General features: G+C 49.1%; 1 protein-coding gene across 1 annotated transcript in view; it reads right to left on the reverse strand.

Annotated features, from left to right (window-relative positions):
* Positions 1–4577, reverse strand: part of SEMA5B (semaphorin 5B) — a 272400-nt gene extending 267823 nt beyond the window's left edge. Inside the window, exon 1 of the mRNA XM_027678992.1 lies at positions 4226–4577. The gene's annotated coding sequence lies outside the window, so the exon portion shown is untranslated. The remainder of the gene's footprint in view (positions 1–4225) is intronic.
* Positions 4578–7188: the final 2611 nt, after the last annotated feature.

A 7188-nucleotide genomic window follows, 5' to 3' on the forward strand; every position in this document is an offset into this window, starting at 1 on the left:
GTTTGTGCTTGATATAAACGCTGAAGCAGAGGCAACTTTGGGAGTTGCAGTGCTGTAGTCAAGGAGACCCTGAGTGCTGAAAGTCACCGTTGTGCTGTTGGAGTTCTGCTGCACTTTGCTCACATGGTTTGAGCCTGGGGTAAGGAATAACTGCTGTTATGCAGTATTTTCTTTTTTTGGACAACAATGAGAACAGGAGTGAAATAAATACTGAGGTTAACAGTGCTTGAAGAATAATCTCCAGTAAACAAGGCACTGTCCACACAAGCTGCACACTCAAACAGCTGTTCAAGTCTTGTGTCTCATACTCAGCTCCCACTGAAACTGATGAAAATTGCCACCATGGACAGAGATGGGATGAATCCTGGCATTGGACACACTGGACAAGTCAGCAGCCCACGGTGTAAAAAAACAGAGAAACAATCTCTACAATAACACTATCTGACATACTGCTTTGGATGAGTCGATTTTTGTATCCTTAAAAAGAAAAAAGGTAACAGAACAATAACAAAGAACCTCAGAATCAACAACACACATACTTGGACACTGCTCATTTCAAGGCACAGCAGGGATAGTGCAATACTCTACATTCTGTCTCCTGGACTAAATCACAAGAATCCAAACCAAAATAGTAGCAGTTCACCTTCACAGTATTCAGTCTGTAAAAAGGTAAGTCCATCACTTGAAACTGACTTTGCAATCTTAGCGTGACTTGGTACTTACACACCTGCTGCACCACGAACACCAATGAATTTCACTCCTAAAGAACCATTCTGAATTGCCTCCACCACGATCCGCAGATAATTAAATTTCCATTTTCCAGTTTTATGCCAGAAATGATCTGGTGAGTATGATCTGCAGCAAGGCAAATTCACTTGCAGACTTCACACGGGACTGCACCTAAACTCTGGATCTCAGAACTACCCCAGCAGTGGAACATCACATCGTGATGACTGACTCTTTATTCCTCACTACTCCTTATTCCCCTCTCTCTTGTGGCCAGTCTGCACTTACTGCTGCAGCTCTTGCCATGAAGGCAGTGAGCAACACTTTGGAGACCTGACAAATCTGGACTCCAGTGCCTGGCTTTCTGATGACAGACCCTTTGTAAAATTATCTATGTTGCTCAGTAAAAAATGAACTAAGAAATGCTAATCTAATAATTCCAGGCATATAGATAAATGAAAGGTGAAAAGGCTTTTAAATGCATTCTAAACCCATTTTTTTGTAAGATGGATCAATATATTTCTCTAGGCTGGAAACAAATGAGTTCTCAAAGAAAGTTAAATTTGGAGAAGAAAATGTTTTGTTTTCCTGCTATGGAAAACAGTGATGACAATTCCTTGGAAGACATTTATACCAACAGCAATCCAAAGCTAGGGCTTCATCACGCTTTCCCTAGAATCAGTACAGTAAGAACAGGGTAAGGTTACTGCTGTCAGCCTTCTAAATGTGAACAAAAGTGGTTTTGCAATCATACAGCATTGTCCTTAATTTCCAAGTGTTCACCAGCATATGGAAGTGATGCAACCACAAAGTAAAACAATTACAGCTTTGATCCAGCATCTTTTAGACAGTCAATTAACCTCTCTGATGTCTTTACAAGGAATCACCTGAATAAGGGCTACCGGATAACACTCTAAATTCCCAGATCCCAGTCGGCAGAGCACACACCAGTGCTCGAGGCAGGGAGGCAGCAGCGGCGGATCGCTCCGTGGCACTGTTTGATGCTGCCCCCTTTTGCCGAACAGCAAGGCAACAGCCCCGGCTGCACACTGAAACTTATCCTGGCATCTATTCGTTTCCAGGAAGATACATTGATGCAGATGGGCTTATTTAACCCTAGTATGTCTGCTCACATGATTGATTATTCATCCTGACTAAAATAGAAATCTATTGGTCAAGCCACGTCTCCAGGAAATTCTCTCTAATTGGGAGGGAACGTCTATCGTGTCTCAGCCCAAGTCAAACAGGACTTTTACAACTGACTATAAGGTAAAAAGCAAAGAGTTTATTGTTGGGGTGTACGTTCCCCCACGTCAGCTGTCTGCTTGGAGAATAAAGGGCAAGCACACTGGACGACCAAAGTCATTTTTTCTGAACACTTATTTCATCTTACTGCAAAGCAACTAAAATCCCATAGCACCACTTGTATCAAGTTTCTGTTGGGCTACACACATTTCTACTGAACCTGTGCCATCTTTTACAGTTGATGTGACCTGATTGAGGCCACCTTGTTAAAAGTCATTTCCTACACAGACCCTCATCCCCTACATCTCTCTGTTCAAGCCTTTTGTCCCCTGGGGTTGTGCTTTTTCACTTGCTGGAGTTTGCACATTTTCTTCTCCCTGGTTGCCCCAGCTCTTTGCAGGAAGAGAGGGAGGTCACCGAGGGCAACCACTGCCAATTCCATCAGCCTAACAGGCTAGGGGGATGGACAAAGCAAATATCTCTATTCTGAATGGCGGGATCTCTCTCCCCCCATGACTTCAGGATTAACATGTCCCTGGCAGGCGAGGACAAAAACTTAGCCTCTCTGAGGAAAGAAAGATAGAGAGAAAAACAGGAGAACCTGTCTTCACTTCACTGAAAACGCAAGAGGCATAACATAAAATGCAGAGATCCTCCACTATAGCCTGCCTAGTGCAGAGCCTACTTATCATCCAATCCAATCTGAGCAGAAAAGTTTTAGTCAGAAGGGAATTTAAGATATGAATTGTTCAAGTAGCTGTTTAAAAATGAAATATCTGTTAAAAATCTGGTTAAATATCATCAGGATTTTTCTTTTCCATTGTCACCTTCTCTGCAGTTATGATCAGTTTTCTCCCTTGGGTGCTTACAAACCACACACATAACCAAGAGAGCGCTTTTTTGTATGAGTAGCTTGTTCCAGCTACTCTCACTCCTCCTCCTTGCCTTCACTCACCCAGGATCTCTACTGATCTCAACAAGCAGAAAGAATCAAAGCCCATTATAACTTTTAGCTTAGTTGGTTTCTATTTTGTGCACAGTGCAGTCGGCTTGGGGTCTCAGCCTACCACTGAACCCACCCAGAGGCAAAGAGAGCTAACCTCTTGCAGCTCAGACTATAATTTAGGAAAAGAAGTATTTTCTGTAATGAGAGGGAACATTTGCACAACAAAAAAATAAAACTTTACTATGATCTCAAGCCGATATATCCATACATAAATAGTTCAAGGGGAAAAAAACCACACAAATGTAAAACCCCACCAAAATTAAATAAATAAATGAGGAAAAACCCCAAAACAGGACCTGGCATCTAAAATGTTTGGAGACCTTTTTTAAGGACAGGAAATTATCTAAGAGTCTAAACTGAGCCAACAGAGGACAGTGGACGTTTAGGACAGAGATACTCCTCTATACTTACACTCCACCTAAAAGCCCATGAACAGACAGGTTCAGGAACGACTTGGCAAGCACACCTTTTGTTTGTTTCCTCTGAGGCGTAACAGTAAGCGTGCTCCTGGGCAGCACGGGGGAGCAGATGGTAGTGCTGGAAAATACAGGTCTCCAACTTCTGGTGTGGGTGTTGGAGTCGGATCGACAAAGGTTGTTTCTGGAAATCCTACCCCCCACACACTCCCCATAAGTTTCTAACAATGCACGGAGCTAAGGAGCCGCACAAGGCTCTCTGCTTCCCTCTCCCTCTCCCCTTCGCTTTTGATCTCCATCAGGACGTGAGCTGAAATTTAATGGGCCACCCCAACCACAAAGAGAAATTACCATGTGAAAAAAAAAAATAATCATTGATATCCCTCCGTCTAGGCTACCCGGCTTCCCACCACTGCACCCCTTCGCTCTCGCCACAGCCCCCATCAGCGGGTTTAGAAAGAGCTGGGGAGGTGGCGGGGAGAGAAAGAGGAAAGAAGAACAAACACCTCCACTGCCACCTCCGAGCTAGCGTGCTCTCCAGCGCTGCCGGACTGCGAACACAGCGACCAAAAAAAGAGAAGCCCCCTTGCCTCCTCAGCCCGCAGCGGGCAGGGGGACGGCGCACCGAGCGCCGGGCACAAACACAGCCCCCGGCCCCCCATCTCCGGGCGCTGCGCCGGGGGCGGCGGAGACGCGCAGCAGCCCGGGGGTTCCCACCTCCCCGATCCCCTTCCCAGCGCCGCCCGCTCGCCCCGACCCCACCAAGTTGGGAAGTTTGCGCGCCCTCCGGCCCGGCCCGCCGCCCGCCCCCCGGCCCGCCGGCTGCGCTTACGGGGTGGCCGCGGGGCTCCCGGTGCGGGGCTCACCGGCACATCGCGCTCCGGCTGCCGCAGCAGCGGGGGCAGCCGCGGCGCGGCTGGGCTCGGCTCAGCAGGGCTGGGCTGGGCTGGGCTCGGCGCGGCTGGGCTCGGCTCGGGGCGAGCAGGGGAGCGGAGCGTCGGCTCTCCCCAGCCCGGCGCTCAGGGAGTGCCGCCCCGGGCCATGCGAGCGGCGGCGGGCAGCGTCCCAGCGGCGCGGCCGGAGTTGGGACCGAAGTCCTCCCGGGCACTCCGCTGTCTCTTCCAGGCGGCTCCTATCAGCACGGCTTCAACTCTTTCCATCGGAGACCGAGGGGAGGAGGAGGAGGAGGCGGAGGAGGAGGAGGTAGGGAAGGAGGAGGGAGCTAGGGGCTGGCAGCCCCAACTCGCACTGATGTCAACTAATATATTCAAAGTTCAGCAGGGCATTTCTTAGCAGGCGAATCGCCCTCGCCGCCCTCCCCGCTGCTCGCAGCCGGCCTCCCAGTGCCGGCGGGGGGTCTCGGCAGCACGGTGGCTCCGCGGCCGGACCCCTGCGGAGGGGGGGCGGCGGGGCTGGCCCGGAGGCGAGGAGGTCGAGGATGGGGGATGGCGCACTTTTCAGGCGGGCAGGTTCAAGTGCCGCCGGCGTAGGGAGGGCTGAGGATGGAGGAGAGGCGCTAGCCGAGAGCGAGAATAAGAACCAGCGCCGGAGCGATGTTTGTGTTTAAATCCAGCCTCTTCCCTCCCTGCTGGAAGGGGCAGGGCCGGCTGCGTTGCTGTGGCTCTGATGGGAGTGGGGCGCAGGGAAGACGCCGCGCTGGGGCTCGGAGTGGCGCAGCGGACACTCCGGCCGGGCTCCGGGCTCCTGAGCTCCGGACTGCCGTGCTCGGACACACCGCCCAGCCGGGGCTTGCAATGAGCCCGGAGCGGAGCGCGGTCCCTGCCCGTGACTGCGCCCCTCACTCGGGCCCGGGGCTGTGGCCGCGTCTCCCCGTCGCGATGTCCCCTTGCTCGCCGGGGGCGAATGGGGTCGAGACGAACCCGGGCAGGGAAGCGGAGGTTTTCTCACGCCGAAGCGCAGATAGCGGCGGAAAACCCGCGTACGCGGCGCGGAGCGCTCGGGAGAAGCAGCACCGCCCCTCCGCGGCCCCGCCGCTGCCCGGGGACCGCCGGCGGGGATCACGGCGAGGCCGGGAGGGCTGCATCGAACGTGTTTTTGCGAGTGGCTGATGTGCCGCGCTGTCCCCGCGGTGATGCACAGCGCCTGTACGCCGTCAGCGGCAACCGCATTAAACCATAGGATAGTATCTGCTGATGGACAGGCAGCCCGGCAGTCAAGGGATAAAAACACATCTGGGCTGGTCTGGTGACATTTAAAAATCGCCAGATAAGAGCCTCGGTTATTTATCAGCTGAATCCCCAGACAGAATGGCCTGCACTGCTGCCGTTGCATATGTATGTATGCGTATATAATGAGACTGGGATTTTTTCCTTCTATAAACTGATCCTGTCATTCATGTTGACAGTATGTTATAGCTATATAAAAACAGTGTAATTGTATGATGGCTCATCAATGCTATGACAGCCAATTGTGGTGGCTGTGGGTGTGCTCCCAGTTCACGCCTCAGAGAAGTAACAGTATAGATCCACTGAGATGATCATTATACAATATGTAATTATTTGCCTGTTCTTAATTTCTCAGTTCTTCCTTAATCAAGGAACGATATCACTACATCCGCTCATGCAGTAATGCATTTTTGGATACGCCTTGTATAAAACACTCAATACGTTATTTATATGCATAACATTTGTTATCTGTTTTCCATTTTAAAACACACTGGAAAGTGTATGACAGGTAATGGATATAAAATAATTGCAGTGTGGCTAAGTATTCTGCTCAAAACTCAAGCTCTGGGATAAGGCTCAAATCAGGCATAGTCTGGAAGGTGCTGAGCAAACTGCTCCATGGACAGTGACATCACATCTGTGCTTTTTTCATTGTCATCTTTCCTAAAACTGAATAAACGCCTACCCTCTAGCTGAGTTTTTAGTGATAGCATCTTCTGAGAGTATTATCTTAATTTACACGTGAATAATAAATAACTGCTCCTTCATTTCCTTAATATACAGGATGATATTTTTCAATTTAGTGAATTGAATTTTAAATAATGATGTACAACAGCCTAGTGGTCAGAGCAGAACACAGTGGAGGGCTGTACCCTGTGCTGGGACGCTATTTGCCTTCTTTTTCTGTTTTACTGTAGAGCGGGTCATTTTGTTATGTAAGCCTGAGGGATAAAACACCTCACCAAATGCCATAACTGCACACATAATTTCCAGAAGACAGCTCAACCTTTCTTCCTCCTAAGACTTCCAGATGAGGCCCTGAAAAATAAGTAGCATAAGACCACATAAGCTAATTTTTTTCCTCCAGTGTCTGTCAACATTTGAAGACATAATGGATAGCACTTTTCTATTAAAAAAAGCATGTTTGTCCTAAAATGTTCTAGCGTTTTCCTGCTACTGAACTGCTGTTTCCCTCCAAAACTGGGTCTGTTGGTCATGTGTGTGTATGCATTGTTCAAAGACTCGCAAATAAAATGTGCACATTAATAAAAGTTTTGTAATATTTCCAGGACAGTCAGATCTTGACACTTCAATGCAATTACATAGCATGATGTTTGCAAAATCAGTGGCCAGACAGGGAAATTACTCAAATCCTTTTAGTAAAAGGCTTGTGATGTGAAGTGGCACAGTTCCGATTCTTTGAAAAAAGAGACAAATGTCATGGGAAAAGTCAGGGTATTGCATGTGAAGTGATCTATATCAAACAATTTGTTCCCATTCTCCAAATCCTAAGCCTCGGTAGGGAAGAGGATGTACCGGGTTCCTGTTCTGGGTTTGGCACAGAGTCCGAGCTCTTGGCAAGACTCATCACAGTTGCCCGCGGAGGTGT

The sequence above is a fragment of the Neopelma chrysocephalum genome, unplaced genomic scaffold (genome assembly GCF_003984885.1).
Source record: "Neopelma chrysocephalum unplaced genomic scaffold, ASM398488v2 Primary Assembly neopelma1_44, whole genome shotgun sequence".
Lineage (NCBI taxonomy): Eukaryota > Metazoa > Chordata > Aves > Passeriformes > Pipridae > Neopelma > Neopelma chrysocephalum.